This window comes from Pelophylax lessonae, assembly GCF_965119305.1.
Source record: "Pelophylax lessonae genome assembly, chromosome: 5".
Lineage (NCBI taxonomy): Eukaryota > Metazoa > Chordata > Amphibia > Anura > Ranidae > Pelophylax > Pelophylax lessonae.
The window spans coordinates 545,834,745-545,861,914 of NC_138772.1; the positions used below are offsets into that span (position 1 = coordinate 545,834,745).

Genomic DNA, 27,170 nt, shown 5'->3' on the forward strand with positions numbered 1-27,170 from the left:
GGACTGCGGAAAAGGTGTGAAAACCCCCCCTCCCCCCCATCCCGCGGGGATGTTGCCCTTGAGCATACCCCCTGACTGTCCTTATATTGCAACCAAATCCCCCTCTCCCTTATTACACCTCAATTGCCCCTCTCCCTGGTCTGAGGTATAAACCTCTACAAAAAAATTAAAAATACACTATAGGTGAAATGTATTCAAAATTGTGCAGAGTAAAACAGCATGTACATTTGTTCGGCACAGGTGGGAACAGATGTTATTAGGCTATTTTCTCTCCGGGTCGAATGTTATTAATTCACAAAGAATAGAGTGATTTAGGAAAATACCGCATTATGGCCACTAGATGGAGTAGACGCTTGTAAGAAGTAAGTATTTATTTTCTATGATCGTCAGCTCCATCTAGTGGCCATAATGCGGTATTTTCCTTTTTTTCTCAGAGAATAGGTGCAAGAACTCCTCCCTTCTGAGTAACCCCTTGTCTCACCCCCCCCCCCCCACCTATGAGCACTGTTTCTTGTCTCACCCTCCCACCCACGAGCACTGTTTCCTGTCTCAGCCCCCCCTACGAGCACTGTTTCTTGTCTCAGCCCCCCCCTACGAGCACTGTTTCTTGTCTCAGCCCCCCCCTATGAGCACTGTTCCTTGTCTCACCCCCCCCACCTACAAGCACTGTTTCTTGTCTCACCCCCCCACCTACGAGCACTGTTTCTTGTCTCACCCCCCCCCCCACCTACAAGCACTGTTCCTTGTCTCACCTCCTCCCCTCCCCCCCCACCTACGAGCACTGTTCCTTGTCTCACCCCCTCCCCCCCCACCTACGAGCACTGTTCCTTGTCTCACCCCCCCACTTACTTACGGGCACTGTTTCTTGTCTCACCCCCCCCCCCCACCACCTACGAGCACTGTTTCTTGTCTCAGCCCCCCCTATGAGCACTGTTCCTTGTCTCACCCCCCCACCTACAAGCACTGTTCCTTGTCTCACCCCCCCACCTACAAGCACTGTTCCTTGTCTCACCCCCCCCACCTACGAGCACTGTTCCTTGTCTCACCCCCCCACCTACAAGCACTGTTCCTTGTCTCACCCCCCCCCCACCTACGAGCACTGTTTCTTGTCTCACCCCCCACCTACAAGCACTGTCTCTTTTCTCACCCCCCCACCTATGAGCACTGTTCCTTGTCTCACCCCCCACCTACGAGCACTGTTCCTTGTCTCACCCCCCCCCACCTACGAGCACTGTTTCTTGTCTCACCCCCCACCTACAAGCACTGTCTCTTTTCTCACCCCCCCACCTATGAGCACTGTTCCTTGTCTCACCCCCCCCACCTACGAGCACTGTTCCTTGTCTCACCCCCCCACCTATGAGCACTGTTCCTTGTCTCAACCCCCACCTATGAGCACTGTTCCTTGTCTCACCCCCCCACCTACGAGCACTGTTCCTTGTCTCACCCCCCCCCCCCACCTATGAGCACTGTTCCTTGTCTCACCCCCCCACCTACGAGCACTGTTCCTTGTCTCACCCCCCCCCCCCACCTACGAGCACTGTTCCTTGTCTCACCCCCCCCCCCCCCCACCTACGAGCACTGTTCCTTGTCTCACCCCCCCCCCCACCTACGAGCACTGTTCCTTGACTCACCCAGTCACTTATGAGCACTGTTCCTTGTCTCACTCCCCCACCTACGAGCACTGTTCCTTGTTCCCCCCTCCCAATACCCCCCCTTTTAACCTCTTAACGACTGCCTGCCACAGTTTTACTGCGGCAGTTCGGCTCTGTCCCATGAAACTACGTATCTGTAGGTTGCTTTGCGGGACTGCTAGCGTGGGGGGGGCGCCCATTCACCACTGAGGAAGCCGATTAGCAGATCTGGGAAGACAGAACGGCGGTCTGCCATTGTAAACACAGCAGACCACTGTTCTCTCAGTTATAAACACAGGGATCCTCTTATTTAGGAACGCAGGTCTCTGTGTTCATGCAGCAAGCCCATCCCCCACACAGTTAGAAAGCACCCCCTAGGGACACATTTAAATCTTTGATCTCCCCTGATGTTAACCCCTTTCCTGCCAGTGTGATTATTACAGTAACAGTGCATATTTTTAGCACTGATTACTGTAGTAATGTCACCGGTGCTCTCAAAAATGTCAGCCAGGTGTCCAATCTGTCCGCCGCAATGTCGCAATCTCGCTAAAAATCGCAGATCGCCGCCATTACTAGTAAAAAAAATAAATCAAAATGACATAATTCTTTCCCCTAGTTTGTAGACGTGATAAATTTTGCGCAAACCATTTAAAATACACTAAGGGCTCTTTCACACGGTCCGCCTCCGTAGGCGGATCTGTGTTGCTCAGCGGGGATCGATCCGCCGATCCCCGCTGAGCCGGCGGATGACAGCTCTGTCTCCGCTTGCAGAGCGGAGAGGGAGGTGTCACAGCCCCTGCTGCTCTCTATGGGGGATCGGATGAGAGCGGACCGCCTGTCCGCTCTCATCCGATCCAATCCGATCCCTGAACGGATGGAAAAATAGGGTTTCCATCCGTCCGGATTTCACGGACAGGATCGGATGCGGATGGCAGCGGGTGTCAGTGGAGGTGTCTCCGCTGACATCCACTGCCCTGTAGAGCTTGGGTTGGGGTACTGTGGAGGAAGAATGGTTGGGGTACAGTAGAAGAATGTAGTTGGGTTCTGGGGTACTGGGTACTGATTAGACAACACAGGGGGAAAACATTGTGGGGGCACACAGTGCCAGAACTGGGAAGGATACTTTATGGGTGCACATGGAATACAGGCATGGGTGTACTAGAATTAAGGACAAGTATTTAGCATTGGTTCAGAAATGACTGTGGAGGGGAAGAAATGAAAGGATGCGCACACAGCCAAACATTGGGGAACACATTACAAGTTGCACACACTGGAGGCGGAACAAGATTTAGTTTTGCTGGACTCAGAAGTGTGAGATAGAAGGGAATGTATTTCAAGCTGCACACACAGGGAAGAAGACACAGCAGAGAGCTGGTGACGGATCATTGGGTATGTCAACTGGGGAATTATTATATAGGTTGCACATTGAGGGGATAGAGGGCAAAACATTGGAAACTACACAATGGCCGTGTCATGGGGAGTATATTTCATGCTGCACACAGTGGCGGTGTAGAGGGGAGGATTTTGCTGGTTGCACACAGTAGTGGTTTAGAGGGGAGTATAATTCTGGTTACACACAGTAGTGGTGTAGAGGGGAGTATATTTCTGGTTGCACACAGTGGTAGTGTAGAGGGGAGTATATTTCTGGTTACACACAGTGGCGATGTAGAGGGGAGTATAATTCTGGTTACACACAGTGGCGATGTAGAGGGGAGTATAATTCTGGTTACACACAGTAGCGGTGTAGAGGGGAGTATATTTTTGGTTGCACACAGTAGCGGTGTAGAGGGGAGTATATTTTTGGTTGCACACAGTAGCGGTGTAGAGGGGAGTATATTTTTGGTTGCACACAGTAGCGGTGTAGAGGGGAGTATATTTCTGGTTGCACACAGTGGTAGTGTAGAGGGGAGTATAATTCTGGTTGCACACAGTAGCGGTGTAGAGGGGAGTATATTTTTGGTTGCACACTGTAGCGGTGTAGAGGGGGAGTATATTTCTGGTTGCACACAGTAGCAGTGTAGAGGGGAGTATAATTCTGGTTACACACAGTAGCGTTGTAGAGGGGAGTATATTTTTGGTTGCACACAGTGTCTGTGTAGTGGGGAGTATATTTCTGGTTACACGCAGTGTCTGTGTAGAGGGGAGTATATTTCTGGTTGCACACAGTAGCAGTGTAGAGGGGAGTATAATTCTGGTTACACACAGTAGCGGTGTAGAGGGGAGTATATTTTTGGTTGCACACAGTAGTGGTGTAGAGGGGAGTATATTTTTGGTTGCACACAGTAGCGGTGTAGAGGGGAGTATATTTCTGGTTGCACACAGTGTCTGTGTAGAGGGGGAGTATATTTCTGGTTGCACACAGTGGCAGTGTAAAGGGGAGTATATTTCTGGTTGCACACAGTAGCGATGTAGAGGGGAGTATATTTCTGGTTGCACACAGTGTTGATGTAGAGGGGAGTATATTTCTGGTTGCACACAGTGTTGATGTAGAGGGGAGTATATTTCTGGTTGCACACAGTAGCGATGTAGAGGGGAGTATATTTCTGGTTGCACACAGTAGCGATGTAGAGGGGAGTATATTTCTGGTTGCACACAGTGTTGATGTAGAGGGGAGTATATTTCTGGTTGCACACAGTGTTGATGTAGAGGGGAGTATATTTTTGGTTGCACACAGTAGTGGTTTAGAGGGGAGTATATTTCTGGTTGCACACAGTGGCGGTGGGGAGGGGAGTATATTTCTGGTTGCGCACAGTGGCGGTGGGGAGGGGAGTATATTTCTGGTTGCGCACAGTGGCGGTGGGGAGGGGAGTATATTTCTGGTTGCACACAGTGGCAGGGTAAAGGGGAAACAATTTTAGGTTCTACGTGGTGGCAAAATATATTCTTGGGTGCAAACTATTATAATGCATTGGGGAACATATTGAAGGTTGCACAAAATTGCAGCATGGGTATATTGCATGTTGCACACATTGGTAATTTGGCAAGGAGTGTATTGTGTGTCACACACAGTGGCAGTTTCATGGGGAATATTTTGTAGGTTGCACACAGTGGTATTTTATCGGGGAGTATTATTGTGTGTTGCGCACAGTGGCAGTTTCATGGGGAGTATATTGTAGGTCGCACACTGTGGTAGTTTATCAGGGAGTGTTTTGTGTGTGGCACACAGTTTTCATTCAGCAGGGAGCACATTGCAGGTTGCACCCAGTAGTAGTGGGGGGGGGGGGGGGGGAGGAGGTGCAGGGTTGGGTCAGGCTGAGGAATGTCTCAGTTCTGGGTGGAGCTTCTCCTCCCCTCCTCTTCCTTACTTCCCAGAAAGAGAGAGCCAGGAAGAGACGACCCGCAGGAAGAGAACCTGCCAAGGTAAGAGACCTCCGCTGGGCTGTGTGGGGGCCCCGGGCTCTCAGGGGCCCCTGATAGGAGAGTTACTGCTGGACTTCCAGGCGAAACAGGGGAAACACTGAAACTTCCACTGATACTTTGTAACTCTTCCCACAACTGACTGCCTGCTCCCTGCACTTTACACAACTGACACTGCGCTGTACAGGGGCCCCACAACTGACACTGCGCTGTACAGGGGCCCCTACAACTGACACTGCACTGTACAGGGTCCCCAACAACTGACACTGCCCTGTACAGGGGACCCTACAACTGACACTGCCCTGTACAGGGGCCCCTACAACTGACACTGCCCTGTACAGGGGCCCCTACAACTGACACTGCCCTGTACAGGGGCCCCTACAACTGACACTGCCCTGTACAGGGGCCCCTACAACTGACACTGCCCTGTACAGGGGCCCCCACAACTGACACTGCCCTGTACAGGGGCCCCCACAACTGACACTGCCCTGTACAGGGGCCCCCACAACTGACACTGCCCTGTACAGGGGCCCCACAACTGACACTGCCCTGTACAGGGGCCCCCACAACTGACACTGCGCTGTACAGGTGCCCCACAACTGACACTGCGCTGTACAGGGGCCCCTACAACTGACACTGCGCTGTACAGGGCCCCTACAAACTGACACGCGCTGTACAGGGGGGCCCCCCCAACTGACACTGCGCTGTACAGGGGGGGCCCCCCAACTGACACTGTGCTGTACAGGGGGGGCCCCCCAACTGACACTGCGCTGTACAGGGGGGCCCCCCAACTGACACTGCGCTCTACAGTTGAGGGGCCCAGATCTGACACTGTGCTCTACGGGGGGGGGGGGGGGCACAACTGACACTGTACTCTACAGGGGGGCCCCAGATCTGACACATTACCCAGTCCGTACAGTATAGATCCTAACACATTACCCAGTCCATACCAGTATAGATATCTAGCATGATATTTTTCCCCATTGAGATCTGATGTGTTCCTTTATTTTGTTGATGAGTGGATTTCTCTGTATATTACATCACAGAGCCGGGATCTCTATTCCTGTACAGATAATATTTCTCCTCTGTAGTGATAATGACCTGAGGCCGCTCTCTATATTACACTGCAGAGTCAGCGTTGCTCTCATGGTACGGATACAATGTATACATTATGTGCTGATCTTTATGAGAAGGGTGGGAATTGTTTTATAATAATATTTATCCTGTGATTCCTCTCCATATATTACACTGCAGAGTCAGTATTGTTATTATTGTATGGATATTATTACATTGTATTATGGGATGGGAGGGAACTCTGTGAATAATAAGAATAGTTCTCCTGTGATCTCTCCATGTATAATACATTGCAGGGTGAGGATTTGTATTCATGTGTTATTATATACCGATCTCTGTAATGAAATTGTTTATCGGAGGTTGAGCCCCATAGATTACACTGCAGGATCAGAATTTATATTGTATGGATACATTTATATATTATACACCAGTGGTCTCCAAACTACGGCCCAGGGGCTGGATGTGGCCCTTTGCTTGCCTTTATCTGGCTCTTGGGGCAGTATTCCTCCAATGATGATGATGATGATGACCAATGGCGAGGCGCTCTTTCTCCCACTGGCACCAATGGCGAGGCGCTCTTCCTCCCACTGGCACCAATGGCGAGGCGCTCTTCCTCCCACTGGCACCAATGACGAGGCGCTCTTCCTCCCACTGACACCAATGGCGAGGCACTCTTCCTCCCACTGGCACCAATGGCGAGGCACTCTTCCTCCCACTGACACCAATGGCGAGGCGCATTTTCTCCCACTGGCACCAATGGCGAGGCACTCTTCCTCCCACTGACACCAATGGCGAGGCGCTCTTCCTCCCACTGGCACCAATGGCGAGGCGCCCTTCCTCCCACTGGCTCCAGTGACGGGGCACCCTTCCTCCCACTGGCCCCAGTGACGGGGCACCCTTCCTCCCACTGGCGCCAGTGACGGGGCGCCCCTTCCTCCCACTGGCGCCAGTGACGGGGCGCCCCTTCCTCCCACTGGCGCCAGTGACGGGGCGCCCCTTCCTCCCACTGGCGCCAGTGACGGGGCGCCCCTTCCTCCCACTGGCGCCAGTGACGGGGCGCCCCTTCCTCCCACTGGCGCCAGTGACGGGGCACCCTTCCGCCCACTGGCGCCAGTGACGGGGCGCCCCTTCCTCCCACTGGCGCCAGTGACGGGGCGCCCCTTCCTCCCACTGGCGCCAGTGACGGGGCGCCCCTTCCTCCCACTGGCGCCAGTGACGGGGCGCCCTTCCTCCAACTGACACGGACGATGTGGCATTTTCTACTCCCGCTGGGCACAGTCCAGTCCCCTCAATGTCTGAAGGACAGTAAACTGGCCCTATTGTTTAGAAAGTTTCCTCTAAATCTGAGAGGGGCAAAAACGCTGTTTTTCTTTTCTTTTCCTTGCATGTGATTGGGTATTCTTTGTAAAGTGAAGCTTCCCCTCATTTACTAAGCTCTGGTGCACAGTGTATTTCCCTTAGTAAATCATCCCTAATGTATAGATGTTATACACAGATCTCAGTGAGATGGGGATCTCTGTACAGTGACAATGGCTCCTCTGGGGGCCACATACACTGCAGGGCCCGGATTTATTCTCATACAAATATCGCACATCACCCTCTATAAGATGCGGAGGGGTAATCCCTACATAGGGATGGCGGCTCCTCCTATGTGGTCACACAGCATAGTGCTGTATACAGGTGGTGTATATTGAATAGTGAGATGGGGCGGAGTCTCGGTACACTATATGCCGTTTTGCACGCGGCGTATTCTATTCTGAGTGATTCCAGGTTTGCCGGGAGCGAAGTCTCCCCATGATGATTCACCAGTTCTGATACTACGGCGCGTCCTAAATCATAACCCGCGTTCTCTCTGTGTTTGTGAGTTGCAGCACCGGGGTTTTCTGTTCAGTGCTGAACAGGGACACGGTACAGAGATGTTTGAGCTCCTATGTGTTTTCAGGTGTGTGATAATCTGTACAGCACTGCGGTATATGTCAGAGCTACATAAAAGTATAATAATAATAGTGTGTGACTGTGGGGGGACATTAGAGTGTAAGCTCCTCTGGTACAGAGACTGATGTGATTGGCTCAGTGTTCTCTGTACAGCACTGCGGTATATGTCAGAGCTATATAAATGTATAATAATAATAGTGTGTGACTTGGGGGGGGGGGGGGCATTCGAGTGTAAGTTCCTTTGGTACAGAGACTGATGTGACTGCCTCAGTGTTCTCTGTACAGCACTGCAGTATATGTCAGAGATATACAAATACATATTATTAGTGTGTGACTGTGGGGTAAACATTAGAGTGTAAGCTCCTCTGGTACAGGGACTGATGTGACTGCCTCAGTGTTCTCAGTGTATTGCTTTATACATCCTCTCAGATGCTGCCCTGGAAGACGATTAGAGAAAACAGAGTTGGGTACCTGGTAACTCTTTCTAAGAAGTCTTCCAGGGCAGCAATCGTTCCAACCCCAAACAATACAAAGGATTTTTGCGGATTCATAAGCTTACTGGGTAGGGTTCCTTCGGTGCTCTACTAATACAGAGGCACGCAGGTATGGCTGATATTTTTATAATGGTGGACTATTGTGTTACCTGTTTTAGGTAGGAGGAGCCTATCTCTCAGATGCTGCCCTGGAAGACTTCTTAGAAAGGGAGTTACCGGGTACCTAACTGTTTTTCAACTTATTAGCGTCTTGCAACCAGGGGCTGACTGGCAACTTTCGGCCCAGGGGGCAAGTACAAACCAGAGGCCCATGGTGCAGCGACTCGGCCCCCCTCTCACTCTCCCTCTTCTTGGCCTTCTCCTGACCCCCATTCCAGGCTAAAGCTCCGCACCAGGTACTTAATCTGGGTTCCCGACCTGGCCAGCAGGGGGCAGTTGAGGGGAGCTGGGACAACTTGATCAGGGCTGCTTGGGGGAGGAGAGTCTCCATTGGGGCATGGAACCGGCCTCTGCTCAGACACAGTTTACACCATCTTGGGGGAGGCCTGTGCTCTGTCCTTGTCTTCATCCTGCACTCAGGTTAGCGGTGGGGACTTTTTACTTCTCTTAACCAGGAATCCTTTAGGCATGTCTGTGGCAGAAGCAGTGCAGCCTTTTTACGGGGCATCAGAGCACCCCGGGGGGGGCAATTGCCCCCCTGCCCCCCTGCCCCCCGGCCCAGTCCTCCCCTACTTGCATCTGTTTTTGTGTGAACAGATATTGAATCTTCATTGGGTGCGATTGAAAGAAAAATTCCTCCCTGGTCAGGGTCTGAAGCTTCTGGCCTTTTGCCCACAGGACTGCTGTTTTACCTCCTGTCAGTCATATTTATGGTGGGCTGGAATGGCAATCTAATTACGAGAGAGCGTGCAATCCTATACCAGTAAAAATATGACCCTTCCCCCTGACACGTGCACCCAGCCAGTAAACAGGTTTACAGGGTTGGTTATAGGCCGGGGACCTCCAGACCCTCTTTGTGGTTTCCTCCAGCTGGTGTTCTACTATGGAGGAATGAGTTTACTGAGATAAATCTGCTTATTTCCAGGAAAGATGGAAATCTTCAACAGTGAAAGCGTTAATGGCGTCTTCCTCTCCCTTCTGTAGTACAATGGACGGCATGGCAGGTTTTCAGGATATCCCCAACACACACTGCAAAATATCTCAACTTTCATATGAGGGGTTGGTCTGACATTGATATTGTCATGTGTTTACTATGTCAGGTCAAAGCTGGAGCCTAAGAAGTTCCTAGCAGTATTGAGACTCTGAGTAGAGATATGAGGAGTGATTTCCTCAACCTGATCTTATAGGGAAATGAGCTTCAAAGAAAGTTCTTTAAATCTGGGAATGCATGGTGGTAGCATGGCTTTGTTTTCATCACCTCCCCCGGGATTACACGGCTTTGTTTTCTTCATCTTCTCTATAATCGCATGGCTTTGTTGATAAACAATGTGGTGAAAACATAAAATATTGCTTTTTGGTTTGTTTGACTTTTTTCCCCCAATAAGAAAAGAAACAAAGTAACATTAGGAAAGAGTACACAAGAATCTGCCTGTTTTATGTATATTTTTTGTTCTTGTTTTATGTAAAACAAATCCAATACACGAAAAAAAAAAAAAAAAGGAAACCTAAAGATACGTATACACATCAGTCTCTGTACCAGAGGAGCTTACACTCTAATGTCCCCCCACAGTCACATCAGTCTCTGTACCAGAGGAGCTTACACTCTAATGTCCCCCCACAGTCACATCAGTCTCTGTACCAGAGGAGCTTACACTCTAATGCCCCCCCACAGTCACATCAGTCTCTGTACCAGAGGAGCTTACACTCTAATGCCCCCCCACAGTCACATCAGTCTCTGTACCAGAGGAGCTTACACTCTAATGTCCCCTCCACAGTCACATCAGTCTCTGTACCAGAGGAGCTTACACTCTAATGTCCCCTCCACAGTCACATCAGTCTCTGTACCAGAGGAGCTTACACTCTAATGTCCCCCCACAGTCACACATTATTATTATATTCTATATTTTTATAACTCTGATTTATACCGCAGTGCTGTACAGAGAACACTGAGCCAATCACATCAGTTTCTGCACCAGAGGAGCTTACACTCTAATGTCACCCCACAGTCACACACTATTATTATTATACATTTATATAGCTCTGACATATACCGTGGTGCTGTACAGAGAACACTGAGCCAATCACATCAGTTTCTGCACCAGAGGAGCTTACACTCTAATGGCGCTTTTCCACTGCATGGAACCGAACGGTTCGGCTCGCTTTTGTGCTTTTCCACTGCTGGTACCGCATGGTACGGTGTAGGAACGGTTTGGTACGGCGGCGCTTTTCCACTGCATGGAACCGAACGGTACGGCTCTCAAAAACAGTACCACCTCGATTGTGGTTCCAAGAGGTACCATACCTGGTACCATATCCCACAATCCTTTTCATGCAGTCACTACTAGCCACTGATTGGTCAGAGAATCACACCCACCCCGTTGTTATCCCACCCACTTAACTTTAGTACTACTTTAGTGGAAAAGCAAACCATACTGTACCGTACTGAACCGTTCCAACACCGTACCATACGGTACCAGCAGTGGAAAAGCAAACCGGGCCGAGTAGAGCCGAGCCGGTACTTGCAGTGACACCGTATTATTATACATATATTTTATATAGCTCTGACATATACTGCAGTGCTGTATACTGAGAAAGTCACATCAGTCTCTGTACCAGGGGAGCTTACACTCTGTCCCCCCCCCCCCGTCCCCCCCCCCCCCCAATCACACTATTCTTATTATTATACATTTATATAGCTCTGACATATACCGCAGTGCTGTACAGAGATCACTGAGCCAGTCACATCAGTCTCTGTACCAGAGGAGCTTGCACTCTAATGTCTCCCCACAATCACACGCTATTATTATTATTATTATTATTATTATTATTATTATACATTTATATAGCTCTAACATATACCTTAGTGCTGTACAGAGAACACTGAGCCAGAGAACACGGAGCCAGTCACATCAGTCTCTGTACCAGAGGAGCTTACACTCTAATGTCCCCCCCCCCCCCACACTCACACTATTTCTATTATTATTTATATAGCTCTGACATATACCGCAGTGCTGTACAGAGAACACATAGAAACAAGTATCTTGTTCAGTGATATAACCCAGTAAATCCGCTCTATTTTGCCTACTCTGTTGACTCGGAAGCAAATCGCTGAAAAGGTGGAAATTTAGGTGAAGTGAAAACTGTCAGTTCTGCTCATCCCCCCCCCCCCCCCTATTCCTGTCTATAGGGATCAGTAAGACGCTCGCTCTATATTTTGCCTCGGTTGCGCTCCTGTGTTTCCTCCACGTCCTAAAACTTTGACACGGTAAGTTGGAATTTCGGAGGACGATGGTGAAACAGAATCTGATGAATAGTAACAATGTTTCCAGCGCTATAAATCCTCTACAAACTGAACTTCTTTACAGAATGGAGGATACTACATGGAGTGGAAGGGCTGTCAGGGTGCCAGATAACATCTGAACAATGTTTCCATGTACGGCCAATACACAATGTATCCTCTTCTATCATCCATTATCTCAATGTAGTAAAATAAATGAGTTAGAAGATCCTTCGTCCAATGGAAAATAGAAAGGGGCTTCCTGATTGGATACAAAGTGAATGGATTCTGTAACACTGGGCGTACGCTAGTAGAAACTCAAACAAAAATTCGTAGGAAAGTTCTGATTGTCGTTTAAAAGTATTTAAAGGTTTATTTGCTTTGAGAATTCGATTTTGGAATGAATGGACTTTATTGAATGAAAGTCACACACACTGTTAGAAATTCGTACATTCGAGGAAAAAAAATTTCCATCCTGAGTCTTCAACTTTTCTCGCCACTGCGGTCAGAAACAAACGTCGATCTGACCCCACTAATGATTAGAAAAATGAGCGAGTGTTCATACAATGGAAGATGTCAAATGAAATTCTACTAGTGCACACGTGTCAAACACAAGGCCCGTGGGCCGGATCTTGCCCGACAGGCCTTTTATGTGGCCCTCGCACTCAGTACCGGGATAGGTTAGTCTAGCGCCCTGGGCAAGGATGTGGAACTGCACCCCCTCCCCCACTGTTAGGCCCCTTTCACACTTGTGCGACTTGTCCTGCGATTTGGGACTGCAAAGTTGCACTCCACGATTTCCCATGAGTACCGTTCATATCCATGCGACTTCAAGTCGCAGCAACTTCAAAGTAGTTCCTGCACTACTTTGGGCCGATTTTAATGTGTTTTGAGGTCCATAGACCTAGGCTCTGCTTCAAGTCCAGTCAAAATCGCGGCAAAAAAATTGTGGCAAAATCGCGGTAAAATTACGCGACTTTTAGGTCGCATAGGTGTGAAAGGGGCCTTAATGCATGCCGTAGAATGAGTTTTACTGCCCTGAGTCCATTCTTTGACCCCCTGACTCTGCTGTGTCAAGGGCAGCTGCCCCTTGCCCTGGCTCTGCTTGCACTTCTCCTGCAGCTGCAGCACCCCCCCCTTATCTCCGCCCCCACCTTGTCTCAGCATTCGACAGCAGTAAGAGTAGAACTACTCCACCAGGTCTTGCGCTCCTGTGCAGCCGCAGCACCCCCTCATCTCTGTCTCCCCTGGTCTCCGCATTCAGCAAACTCTGGCAGTTGACTCCAGCCCTCCTCTGGTACGCCTCCAGACCATGCATTTTCTGCTTCCCAGCTTCTTCCTTGCAGCAGTCCAAAGTAGGGGGATGGATGGAGGATGGGGGGACTCTTGACTTCTGATGGTGGCGTTGCTCTGGACATCTAGTCTTAGAGATAGAACAGGCCCTTTTGGGGGCTCCCATAATGCTGATGCGGCTCAAGATTAAACTGATGTGAGGGGGGTTGGGGTGCTCTGGCCATTTAGTCTTAGAGATAGAACAGGCCCTTTGAGGGCACCCATAATGCTGATGCGGCTCAAGATTAAATTGATGTGAGGGGGGTTGGGGTGCTCTGGACATCTAGTTTTAGAGATAGAAGAGGGCCCTTTTGAGGGCATCCATAATGCTGATGCAGCTCAAGATTAAACCGATGTGAGGGGGTGGGGGGTACTCTGGACATCTAGTCTTAGAGATAGAACAGGCCCCTTGAGGGCATCTATAATGCTGATGCAGCTCTAGATTAAATTGATGTGAGGGGGGTTTGGGTGCTCTGGACATCTAGTCTTAGAAATACAACCAGTTCTTTGAGGGCAACCATAATCCTAATGTGGCCTACAATGAAACCGAGTCTGACACCCCTGTACTAGTGTAGACCCAGCTTAGGGGAGTCCTCCTATTACACAGTTTTGGTAAATGTAAAGGAGATAGACTGTACAACCCCATTGTGTGTGTCCATTTTAAAGGAAATTGTACATTCAAATTGTAATCTGGGTATCAAACCTTTGACTTGACATTGCCTGTCCTTTAGAACACTTCTGATGTTTTTGGATAGGATTCTGTTTCTATGCCGGGAGAGTGTTGGATAGCCGGTCGGAGGGTGGACTGGAGACCTAACCCCTTCCATCCATACTTGAGTCTGAGCCAATTCAGATAATTTGGGAGCTTTTTTTGGCGTATGTGTGTTTTCTGGATATTTCCAGTCTTGGGCGTTTTTGGTTTTAGCCAATGGAAAGCTAGTTACTAGGAGGACAAGAGGCAAGAAAATTTGCCAAAATGTTTTTAGGCGTTCCCATTGAAGTCTGTTGGGGCCAAAATTACGTTGCAGGGTGGACTGGAGATCTAACCCCTTCCATCCATACTTGGGTCTGAGCAAATTTAGATGATTTGGGATCTTTTTTGGCATATGCGTGTTTTCTGGGTATTTCCAGTCTTGGGCATGTTGGTTTTAGCCAATGGAAAGCTAGTTACTAGGAGGACAAGAGGCAAGAAAACTTGCCAAAATGTTTTTAGGCGTTCCCATTGAAGTCTGTTGGGGCCAAAATTACGTTGCAGGGTGGACTGGAGACCTAACCCCTTCCATCTATACTTAGGTTTGAGCGAATTCAGATAATTTGGGAGTTTTTTTTTTTTTTGCGTATGTGTGTTTTCTGGGTATTCCCAGTCTTGGGCGTTTTTTGGTTTTAGCCAGTGGAAAGCTAGCTACAAGAGGCAAGAAAACCTGCCAAAATGTTTTCAGACGTTCCCATTGAAGTCTATAGGGGCTGAAAAAATTACGTGACTGCTCAAAAGAAGCTCACGAGCTTCAAGTGACCAGTGGTTGAGGTAGGAGCGGGCATCACTGGATATAAGGGGGATCTTAATGGTGAGTGTTTTGGGAAATGCATTTCAAACTTCTCAAATGGTGTAAATGGGGTCTTAAGTGGGGTGCACACTATAAGAAAATCGGGCAAACGTTCGTCCAATTTTCCACGTTGTTTCACAGCAAATCGGAACCGATGAACAAAAATTCGTACAAAAAAAATTTGTACAAAAATTCTTTGGACGAAATGTTTGCCCGATTTTTCTTAGTGTGTACGAGCCTTTATGCTGGCCATACACTAACCGCAAAATCGTTCGAAAATCTGTCATTTGGTCCGTTCGTTCGTTTTTCGTCCAGTTAATGGGCACAAATTTTGAAAATCGTTTTTTAACTTTTCAAAGCTGAAAAATCGAAGGAACAATTTGGAAAATTCTGCCGAACGAACGATAAATCGAAAGGTTAATGTGTTTATCCCCCAAACTGTTTGCACTAGGCATATGTGACAAAATGAACCAAAAACTGATTTAATTTATGTCCATTGAACGATTTATCATTCAAAATTTGGTCATTACATGATGGCACGATTGTCTGCTCTCACGGCCGAGTGTTCATTTTTTTTCGAAAAGGAGTTTCAACGATTTTTCGGCTAGTGTATGGCCAGCTTTAAGACTGCATGTGCGTGTGTGTATATTTTATCATCTGTTCATTACTACTTTTGTTTTTGTTTTTCTATTTTTCTCAGCCGTAGTTATTTTTCGTAATTTCTTTCCATATTGGTATTTTTTCTAAGTTAAAAATGGTGACAATGTAGTCCTTATTATGGCCGGATGAGAAGTACAACCCCCACCTCCATAGACAACACTCTCACATTATCTGTAATAAGTGGATTACATGCCCTGGGATGGGAAGGGGTTAAGGCGAGGACCTGTGTGACTTGTTTTTTTGGGTGCTGCTCAGGTCATTTATTCTGAGTGACAGGGACACAGGGAGGAGAATGCGCTGGGGTTTAATGACCAGTTCCCAGGCTGAGAGCAGCAATTCCCAGCATATGATGGGAGGGACAGGAGAAGTTTTGTCTCAGCTACTGACAGATGTCCCATTTCTGCTCTTCTACAGGGTGACAGCTGCCAGTCGTCATGTCTGACCCAGACTTCCTACCCAGCAAGCACACTATTATTATAATATAGAGGAGAACACTATTATTATTATACTTTTGTATGGCTCTGACATATACCCTAGTGCCGTATAGAGCACACTGAGCCAGTCACACACTATTATTATTATTATTATTATTATTATTATACATTTATATAGCTCTGACATATACCGCAGTGCTGTACAGAGATCACTGAGCCAGTCACATCCGTCTCTGTACCAGAGGAGCTTACACTCTAATGTTCCCCCCACAGTCACACACTATTATTATTATACATTTATATAGCTCTGACATATACCGCAGTGCTGTACAGAGAACACCGAGCCAGTCACATCCGTCTCTGTACCAGAGGAGCTTACACTCTAATGTCCCCCACAGTCACACACTTATTATTATTATTATTATTATTATTATACATTTATATAGCTCTGACATATACTGCAGTGCTGTACAGAGATCACTGAGCCAGTCACATCAGTCTCTGTACCAGAGGAGCTTACACTCTAATGTCCCCCCCCCCCCGCAGCCAGTCACACACTAATAATAATAATAATAATAATAATAATAATCATAATAATAATAAAAATATTATACATTTATGTAGCTCTGACATATACCATAGTGATGCACAGAGACTTAACACATTAGTCTCTGTACCAGAGGAGCTTACACTCTAATGTCCCCCCCCCCCCCCCCCAAGTCACACTCTATTATTATTATTATTATTATTATTATTATACATTTACATAGTTCTGACATATACCGCAGTGCTGTACAGAGAACACTGAGCCAGTCACATCAGTCTCTGCACCAGAGGAGCTTACACTCTAATGTTCCCCCACAGTCTCACACTATTATTATTATACATTTATATAGCTCTGACATATACCGCAGTGCTGTACAGAGAACACTGAGCCAGTCACATCAGTCTCTGCACCAGAGGAGCTTACACTCTAATGTTCCCCCACAGTCTCACACTATTATTATTATACATTTATATAGCTCTGACATATACCGCAGTGCTGTACAGAGAACACTGAGCCACTCACATCAGTCTCTGTACCAGAGGAGCTTACACTCTAATGTTCCCCCCACAGTCATGCACCTTATTTTAATACATTTATATAGCTCTGACACATACCATAGTGCTGTACGTCTGACTTTTTTTTTTTCCAATAAGAAAAGAAACAAAGTAACAACAATTTAGAGAGAGAGTACACAAGAATCTGCCTGTTTTTGTATGTTTTATCTTATTATACTAATCAAATACACAAAAAGGAAAAATACAAATATGAAATGTGTATTATTATTATTATTATTATACATTTATATAGCCCTGACCTATACCATAGTGCTGTACAGAGATCACTGAGCCAATCAGTCTCTGCACTGATGGACCAATGCATCAATGATACACTGGAGGTGATACTGGGGGGGCGTCCCAGCTGGGATAATGGTGGCGCTCACTGTTGTCCCCTCTGGGTCGTCTGTCCAGTTTGGCCCTCATCTGGCGAGTCCATGTGATTGGTCACAGGATTGTTTGTTGAAAAATACATGTGGGGAGGGCTGAACAATTGCAGAGAAAAGGAAGGAAAATCCCCCCCCCCCCGGGGTTTTATGGCAGCAAATAAGTAATGAAAACAAAATTGTAAAATTATTGATTTTATTAGCGAATTGTTAAAAAATTCCACATAGGATAAAACATGAGCTCTGGTTACAATATTAACCCATCAAAAATAATGACATAGAATATGGGAAAAATGCATGAATAAAGAACAATCGCAACAAACAAATTGGTACCCCGACGTGTTTCAACCTATTCTGTAATGGTCTTCTTCAGGGGGTATGGTCTTCTTCAGGGGGTAGGGCTGCACAATATTGGGGAAAAAAATCACATTGCGATATTTTTTCCCCAATGATATATATTGCGATATTTTATACCCGCCTCTTCCTGGTGTACATGGTACAGTCGCCTCCCCTCCTTATTTGGTACCTTCTTGGCAGCCTCGGCCCTCGTGCGCTCCCTCCGCCTACTCGGTTTGTCCCTCATGATCGGGCTGTGAAGTCGGTTCTCCCGGAGGGAGGGGGAATCTCTCTGGCTGGGGGCAGACGGAAACGCGGGAAGTGGGGGTGACGCTGGGAGTTGTAGTCCTCTCCACCAGGCAGCTCCTTTGCACCGGAAGCACACTCCCAGTCCCCCACAATACACTTCTGCCCCACAGCACAGCGATCCAATCACGTCGTGAGTAGCGGCACAGCGAACCAATTAGGTGTGCAGGCATGTGTGATTGGTTCCCTGTGCCGCTGCTCACTGCTCAGTCAGGAGAGCTGCAGGACGCTGGACTTAACATGTGGGATGGATGTCGGGCTGTATTCTTCTACCTTCACTGCGAGTCCCCAATATCGCATGATCCGGCGATGTGACTATCGCCCACGCCCGCAGCACGATATTCGATGTTGCATCGAATATCGTTCAGGCCTATCAGGGGGTAGGGTCTTCTTCAGGGGGTAGGGTCTTCTTCAGGGGGTAGGGTCTTCTTCAAGGGGTATATGAGGTCTACAAAGTACATAATAGAGTTTGGAATACAATATGCATAACATATCAAAATATCTATAAGACTATAGCCTGTATATTTACCATTGAGCCGATGGGTATCTTTTTTACCAGAGATTTTTTCCATTGGTCCAGAATCATCCTAGGAGAGTCCTCCAAACGCCCAGAACAGGTTAAGAAAAAAAACTGAAATTAGATATAAGAGATGGCGCTCAGTATGCATATAGTAATGAACCCCAGTATAGACTTAGGAGGATAGTCTCATGAACACTTTATTATAATGATCCAAGGGTAAAGCATAATATGGATGAAACAAGATCAGTCCTACCGCCCCTTGTAACCTCTGGACATTCACACCGATGGAAATGGAATCCTGTAGGAGACCGGTGGCTAATGTTGAGAGCCGGTTGTCAGATGGGGTCGCAGGCAGGAGGGCTCGGTCGGTCTGATGTGCGGCCGCTTCCTCAGACCGGAGCCTCTGTGTCACACTCCCTCGGCACCCGGCAAGAGCCTCGGGAGTCGCGCTTTGATGACGTCACTGCACGGGACCGAAGATCCACAGACAGCCGGCTACAGGAATGCTAGGATGTCAACACGGACGGGAGACTGGTTGCGTTTGCTTCTGAAGAGCCTCCCGATCGCCACAACGACATGTTTCGCTACAATAGTAGCTTTATCAAGTTGTGGCAAGAGGCGATCGGGGGCTCTAAGAAGCCGAAAAATGGGCGGGGTTAGGCACACTGGCCAATAGACTGACCCCAAACAGCTGAATCAAAAAAAGCACTAGGAGATCAATAAATAAAAAAAAAAAATTGGAAAAAAAGGGAATAACGGTGTATAAAAAAAAAAATAAAAAAAAAAAATAATCGGGCGAACAGTGTTGCTATCCTCATACATCATCAACACATTAACTTTACAGGTTTTTGTGTATTCTCTGTGAAGGGACATTCCAGGACTTCATCATCTTGGAGTAGCGCCAGAACTTTTTGGTAATAAGAAAAAAAACTGACTTGCAAAGAGTCACGTTTGGAACAACTTGTGAGAGTAGTGGGAGATCTGCCTGCAAAAACATTCCCAATATAACCAACAAATGGCTTTGCACAACTTTTTGGTGTATTATCTCATTCCACTTTAGCTATAAGGTTCTGTAAGTTGTCCACCCCAGGTGCTTCTATCAGGTCACCCCGCTGGATGGTTCCTCTCATCCACTAATTGATCCAAATTCTTCATACACACAGTATGATCAATTAGTGGATTAGAGGAACCATCCAGCGGGGTGACCTGATAGAAGCACCTGGGGTGGACAACTTACAGAACCTTATAGCTAAAGTGGAATGAGATAATACACCAAAAAGTTGTGCAAAGCCATTTGTTGGATGTGATTGTTCTTTATTCATTTTTTCCATTTTTTTATGTCATTATTTTTGATGGGTTAATATTGTAACCATGTTTCATCCTATGTGGAATTTTTTTTTAACAATTTGCTAATAAAATCAATAATCTAACAATTTAGTTTTCAAGACTTATTTGCTGCAATAAAATGCAGGATTCTTTGGTGGGCTCCATGGAGAAGTTTCACCCGCGTAACAAAACGCTACCTATTGTGTGGGCGGGGAGCTCAGATGTCACCTGTCCGGTCCCCCCAGGAGCTCCCGCAGGTTAGTGACGGGACCAGTCCTCAGCAAGGTCAGAGGTCAAATTGTGTCCAAGGAGTCCCTGGGCAGCTGCTCACATGGAACAGAATTCTCTTGGAGAACCTTGGAGGTCATTGTCTCTTATCTTATGGATGACTTATAGAACCTGCAGAATTCCAGCCTATAGAAGCATAGAAGCCAGGTGCTTCTTTTTTACATATTTTAAAAACCTGAAAGCGTTTTTTATAACCTTTCGTTTGTGGTAAGACGCACATTGCTACAATACATGGCAACGCACCTGATGTATGTAAATTGCCGCGCCATTCATTGGTAATGACATCAGAACTCGTACTGCGTGTTTTTTCATCCATGGTGGTGCATTGGCGGCCCATGTATAATAAGACTGCTCTAACACAATGCAGGTTAATGCTTGTGCAGCTAGTATAAGTATATGAATGGGTTTTGGTTGTCTCCTGTACAGCAGCACTCAGACTGGGGGTAAGGGTAGCACTAAGAGCTAAACAGGATTTTGCTGCACATGCGCGGACAAGGTCGGAACACCTAGCTCAGCTCTCCTAGGATAGCACGAGAAAGGGAAAAATGTGTGTTTGCAAACTTGCTTGATTTGCTTGTATAGATGGAAATGGAGGTGTCCCTCTTTCTTTCAGTGTGCTATTCTCCTCCTGCGTGATGGAGGGAGGAAGTATCTATTGTCTGATCGCTGTGTGCAGAGGGGAGAATCCTCCTCCATTGTGTGACTTTATTGTATCCCTCTGTATACAGTTCTGATCCCTACACTCCTCCAGCTGATCCCTCTGTAAACATATGAATATTTTGTCACAATGGGTCACATAAAAGGGCCTGTAAACAACCGGATATTGGCCAAGGAAGGTCACCTGAGGGCTCATTTACAACACACGGCCAATGTTAACCTGTTGCCGACCACCTGCCGCCTTTTTACCACGGCAGGGTGGCTCTCCTGCGCAAACTGACGTAGGTGTAATTTTTTTAACATTTTAGGCCAATTTGTTTTCTGCTATATATCCTTGGTGAAAAAAATCACAATAAGCGTATTTTGATTGGTTTGCACAATATTTATCACGTCTACTAACTACGGGACAGGTTTATGTCATTTTTATTGTTTTTTTTTTTTTCTACTAGTAATGGCAGTGATCTGCGATTTTTAGCAGGACTGCAACATTGCGGCGGACAGATCGCACCCCTAACTGACATTTTTACATTTTTTTTACACTTTTGGGGGGACCAGGGACATTACTACAGTAATCAGTGCTAAAAATATGAACTGTTACTGTCCTAATGATACTGGCAGGGAAGGGGTTAACAGTGTGGGTGATCAAGGGGTTAAATGTGTACCTAGGGGCGTGTTTTTAACTGTGGGGGGCGTGGCTTGTGGAATGACCATAGACACGTGTTCCTATATAGAAGGATCACAGGCGCTCTGTGATCATTCCAGGGTTTACAACAGCCGACCGTTCTTCTTTCTCAGCGGGGAGCGATCGCGGGTGTCAGGCGGCAATCAGAGCCCTGTGCATCGGCTTTCCCTCTGACGAGCGGGGGGTGAGTGCGTGCCGCCCTCTAGCTGCCTGCGTGCGACCGACGTATACCTATGTCTGCTCGCGCAGGAGCTGCTGCCTGCCGCAGTATAACTGCGGCGGGCGGTCGTAAAGTGGTTAAAAAAATGTAATTAGCATTTTGGTTGTTGGTGTGGGGGGGGGGGGGGATGGGGTAGAATGGAAACAGGAAAGGAAAAATGTAAGAGGATTAAACTTCAGCTTTAAGCGATCAAATCAGAGCAAATTAGGGAAGTTTATTGTTATGATTTTAGGTCAGTTTTTCTTTTGACCCCAAAACCCCCCCAGGAGATAATTATGAATGTTTACCACCAATGAAGGTCCAATTTTTGTCCTGAAAAACAAGGTACAGTTCACCTGGGGTGCCTCCAATTTGTCCTGAAAAACAAGGTACAGTTCACCCGGGGTGCCTCCAATTTGTCCTAAAAAACAAGGTACAGTTCACCCGGAGTGCCTCCAATTTGTACTAAAAAACAAGGTACAGTTCACCCGGGGTGCCTCCAATTTGTCCTAAAAAACAAGGTACAGTTCACCCGGAGTGCCTCCAATTTGTACTAAAAAACAAGGTACAGTTCACCCGGGGTGCCTCCAATTTGTCCTAAAAAAACAAGGTACAGTTCACCCGGAGTGCCTCCAATTTGTACTAAAAAACAAGGTACAGTTCACCCGGAGTGCTTCCAATTTGTACTAAAAAACAAGGTACAGTTCACCCGGAGTGCCTACAATTTGTCCTAAAAAACAAGGTACAGTTCACCTGGGGTGCCTCCAATTTGTCCTAAAAAAACAAGGTACAGTTCACCCGGAGTGCCTCCAATTTGTACTAAAAAACAAGGTACAGTTCACCCGGGGTGCCTCCAATTTGAACTAAAAAACAAGGTACAGTTCACCCGGAGTGCCTACAATTTGTACTAAAAAACAAGGTACAGTTCACCTGGGGTGCCTCCAATTTGTCCTGAAAAACAAGGTACAGTTCACCCGGGGTGCCTACAATTTGTCCTTAAAAACAAGGTACAGTTCACCCGCAGTGCCTCCAATTTGTCCTAAAAAACAAGGTACAGTTCACCCGGAGTGCCTCCAATTTGTCCTGAAAAGCAAGGTACAGTTCACCCGGAGTGCCTCCAATTTGTCCTGAAAAGCAAGGTACAGTTCACCCGGAGTGCCTCCAATTTGTCCTGAAAAGCAAGGTACAGTTCACCCGGAGTGCCTCCAATTTGTCCTGAAAAACCAGGTACAGTTCACCCGGAGTGCCTCCAATTTGTCCTGAAAAACCAGGTACAGTTCACCCGGAGTGCCTCCAATTTGTCCTGAAAAACCAGGTACAGTTCACCCGGAGTGCCTCCAATTTGTCCTGAAAAACAAGGTACAGTTCACCCGGGGGGGGGCTCCAGTTTTTACCAACTTTTAAAGGGGGGAAAAAGGGTGAGAAATTTTATTAGCAGCCTATAAGGAGAGCTGAAATCAGATCCAGTACTGATCCTTTTGATTGTTTTCTTTGGAGCCCCATTGAAGCCCTGATGAAGTGCTTTGGCCTCTGGAACACGTTGGATGTTTTAGGTGATTGGATATCGAACGGTTAAAGTGGTTGTAAACCTCAGACATGAAATATGAACAAAGCCTATCCCTCTCTAGTGTGTGCTTGTCTCAGTGTAGAGCACAAAGGCTGGCCATACATTATACTATTTTCCTTTTTAGATTTACCAAAACCGTATACAATAATATGAGGTAATTCCTAAAAACTTCCAATTTTGTGTGCAATCAGGAAGGCCCTTCTACTACATAGTTAAAGGTAAACCTAAAAGAAATTGAATAGGAAAATTGTATAATGTATGACCAGCTGGTCCCAGGTCACACTGCTGTGACATACTGCAAGTTCCACATCTTTACAGCTGTGTCAGGGAGTTGTCTTCCCTCCTCGTGTTTTGGCGCGATGGGCGGGTCCCACGTCTTTCCTACAAAAAAAAAAATCATGTTTTTTGCCTTCTGGGCTTTTCTGTGTGGGAGGAAAATGCTGAGACTGCGAAAATTTGGAACAGCTGAAGTGGTGATAGACTGATAAAGGTGAAGGGCTGTCATACAGTGAGGGTATTGGAGGGGGTGGGGGGGGGGAATGGAGGTGGGGGTATTGGAAGGTGTAGGGGGTATGGCGGTTGGGTCATACATGGGGGGTATGGAGGTGGGGTCATACATGGGGGTTTTGGAGGGGAATGGGGGGGTATGGAGGTGGGGACATACATGGGTGGTATTGGAAGGTGTAGGGGGTATGGAGGTGGGGTCATACGTGGGGGGTATTGGCAGGTATAGTGGGTATGGAGGTAGGGTCATACATGGGGGTTTTGGAGGGGGATGGGGGGGTATGGAGGTCGGATCATACATAGGGGGTATTGGAGGGGGGTGGAGAGTATGGAGGTGGAAGTCATACATGGGTGGTATTGGAAGGTGTAGGGGGTATGGAGGTGGGGTCATACATGGGGGGTATTGGCAGGTATAGTGGGTATGGAGGTAGGGTCATACATGAGGGGTATTGGAGGGATGGGGGGGGTTATGGAGGAGGGATGGGGGGTATGGAGGTGGGGTCATACATGGGGGTTTTGAAGAGGAATGGGGGATATGGCGGTTGGGTCATACATGGGGGTTTTGGAGGGGGATGGGGGGGGATGGAGGTCGGATCATACATAGGGGGGTGGAGAGTATGGAGGTGGAGGTCACACAGTGAGGGTATTGGAGGAGGTGGGGGGATGGAGGTGGAGTCATACTTGGGAGGGTATTGGAGGGAGGTGGGGGTCATACAGTAAGGGTATTGGAGGGGGGTGGGGGTATAGAGGTGGGGAGTATGGGAGGGGTGTGGTGGGGTATGGAGGGGGTGAGGGTATTGAAGGGGTGTGGGGGGTATGGAGGTAGGGTCATGCATGGGGGTATTGAAGGGGGTGTGGGGGATATGGAGGTAGGGTCATACATGGGGGTATTGGAGGGGATGGGGGGGGTGTGGAGGGTATGGAGGTGGGGGTCATACATAGTATGGGCCAGTTGCTGTGTCTGTTCTATGTGTACAGGTTGCAACATTAAAAACAAACACCCAATCTCCAGGCACTGTAGGAATCTGGTGTAACCGCTGCAGCAGATTATATTTGATCTGTCAGGGGTGAGTAAAGAACAGGCAGCAGGTGAGCGCAACAAAACTGGTGCTAGCGCCAACCTTTCTGCCGAGCGCCTCTCCATGAATACAACCCAGAATCATGGGACCAAAAATCTTGGATTGTGACGTGTGGTCTTCTCCTGGCTTCCTGTCTTTATTCTGAATGCTTTCAACACCCATTGCAGTCTTTACTGATAAGTATTTACCAGCATGCTGAAAAATATTCCACTGCGCCCATGTTTTCACATTCCAGGATGCCTGGCCAGTCTATTACAGCCGACCGTTCTTCTTTCTCAGCGGGGAGCGATCGCGGGTGTCAGGCGGCAATCAGAGCCCTGTGCATCGGCTTTCCCTCTGACGAGCGGGGGGTGAGTGCGTGCCGCCCTCTAGCTGCCTGCGTGCGACCGACGTATACCTATGTCTGCTCGCGCAGGAGCTGCTGCCTGCCGCAGTATAACTGCGGCGGGCGGTCGTAAAGTGGTTAAAAAAATGTAATTAGCATTTTGGTTGTTGGTGTGGGGGGGGGGGGGGGGATGGGGTAGAATGGAAACGGGAAAGGAAAAATGTAAGAGGATTAAACTTCAGCTTTAAGCGATCAAATCAGAGCAAATTAGGGAAGTTTATTGTTATGATTTTAGGTCAGTTTTTCTTTTGACCCCAAAACCCCCCCAGGAGATAATTATGAATGTTTACCACCAATGAAGGTCCAATTTTTGTCCTGAAAAACAAGGTACAGTTCACCCGGGGTGCCTCCAATTTGTCCTAAAAAACAAGGTACAGTTCACCCGGAGTGCCTCCAATTTGTACTAAAAAACAAGGTACAGTTCACCCGGAGTGCCTCCAATTTGTACTAAAAAACAAGGTACAGTTCACCCGGGGTGCCTCCAATTTGTACTAAAAAACAAGGTACAGTTCACCCGGGTGCCTCCAATTTGTCCTAAAAAACAAGGTACAGTTCACCCGGAGTGCCTCCAATTTGTACTAAAAAACAAGGTACAGTTCACCCGGGGTGCCTCCAATTTGTCCTAAAAAACAAGGTACAGTTCACCCGGAGTGCCTACAATTTGTCCTAAAAAACAAGGTACAGTTCACCCGGAGTGCCTCCAATTTGTACTAAAAAACAAGGTACAGTTCACCCGGAGTGCTTCCAATTTGTACTAAAAAATAAGGTACAGTTCACCCGGAGTGCCTCCAATTTGTACTAAAAAACAAGGTACAGTTCACCCGGGGTGCCTCCAATTTGTCCTAAAAAACAAGGTACAGTTCACCCGGAGTGCCTCCAATTTGTACTAAAAAACAAGGTACAGTTCACCCGGAGTGCTTCCAATTTGTACTAAAAAACAAGGTACAGTTCACCCGGAGTGCCTACAATTTGTCCTAAAAAACAAGGTACAGTTCACCTGGGGTGCCTCCAATTTGTCCTAAAAAACAAGGTACAGTTCACCCGGAGTGCCTCCAGTTTGTACTAAAAAACAAGGTACAGTTCACCCGGAGTGCTTCCAATTTGTACTAAAAAACAAGGTACAGTTCACCCGGAGTGCCTACAATTTGTCCTAAAAAACCAGGTACAGTTCACCCGGGGTGCCTCCAATTTGTACTAAAAAACAAGGTACAGTTCACCCGGAGTGCCTCCAATTTGTCCTAAAAAACAAGGTACAGTTCACCCGCAGTGCCTACAATTTGTCCTAAAAAACAAGGTACAGTTCACCCGGGGTGCCTCCAATTTGTACTAAAAAACAAGGTACAGTTCACCCGGAGTGCCTCCAATTTGTCCTAAAAAACAAGGTACAGTTCACCCGCAGTGCCTCCAATTTGTCCTAAAAAACAAGGTACAGTTCACCCGGATTATTCTGAATGCTTTCAACACCCATTGCAGTCTTTACTGATAAGTATTTACCAGCATGCTGAAAAATATTCCACTGCGCCCATGTTTTCACATTCCAGGATGCCTGGCCAGTCTATTAAACATATAGGAATATCGCTGCCGATACTCTGTGTATGCATTCCTTGCAACCACTGCATCTGTCTGTGGTCACCATGATGAAGAGGCTGAGCAGGGAAAGTGGACTCGGGCACTTCCTGTTACAGGGTGACAACGACAGAAATGCGCAAAATAGGTGCCGGCAGAATATTCAATATTACCGTTGATCAGCGCACCTGCTAGTTTTTCTTTTGTGTGTATTTTGTGGCTACGTGCAGAGTGCAAGGTTCAGGAGTGTGCTAAGGACAGGGTGCAGATTTCAGGCGTGCGCTATGCCCAGGGTGCAGGGATCAGGAGTGCGCTATGCCCAGGGTGCAGGGATCAGGAGTGCGCTATGCCCAGGGTGCAGGGATCAGGAG

The 27,170-nt window shown here is 47.5% G+C and overlaps 1 protein-coding gene across 1 annotated transcript in view; it reads left to right on the plus strand.

Annotated features, from left to right (window-relative positions):
- The first annotated feature begins 4,897 nt into the window (after nt 1–4,897).
- FAM83H (family with sequence similarity 83 member H) overlaps nt 4,898–27,170 on the plus strand; it is a 130,258-nt gene continuing 107,985 nt past the window's right edge. The window contains exon 1 of the mRNA XM_082257584.1: nt 4,898–4,991. The gene's annotated coding sequence lies outside the window, so the exon portion shown is untranslated. The remainder of the gene's footprint in view (nt 4,992–27,170) is intronic.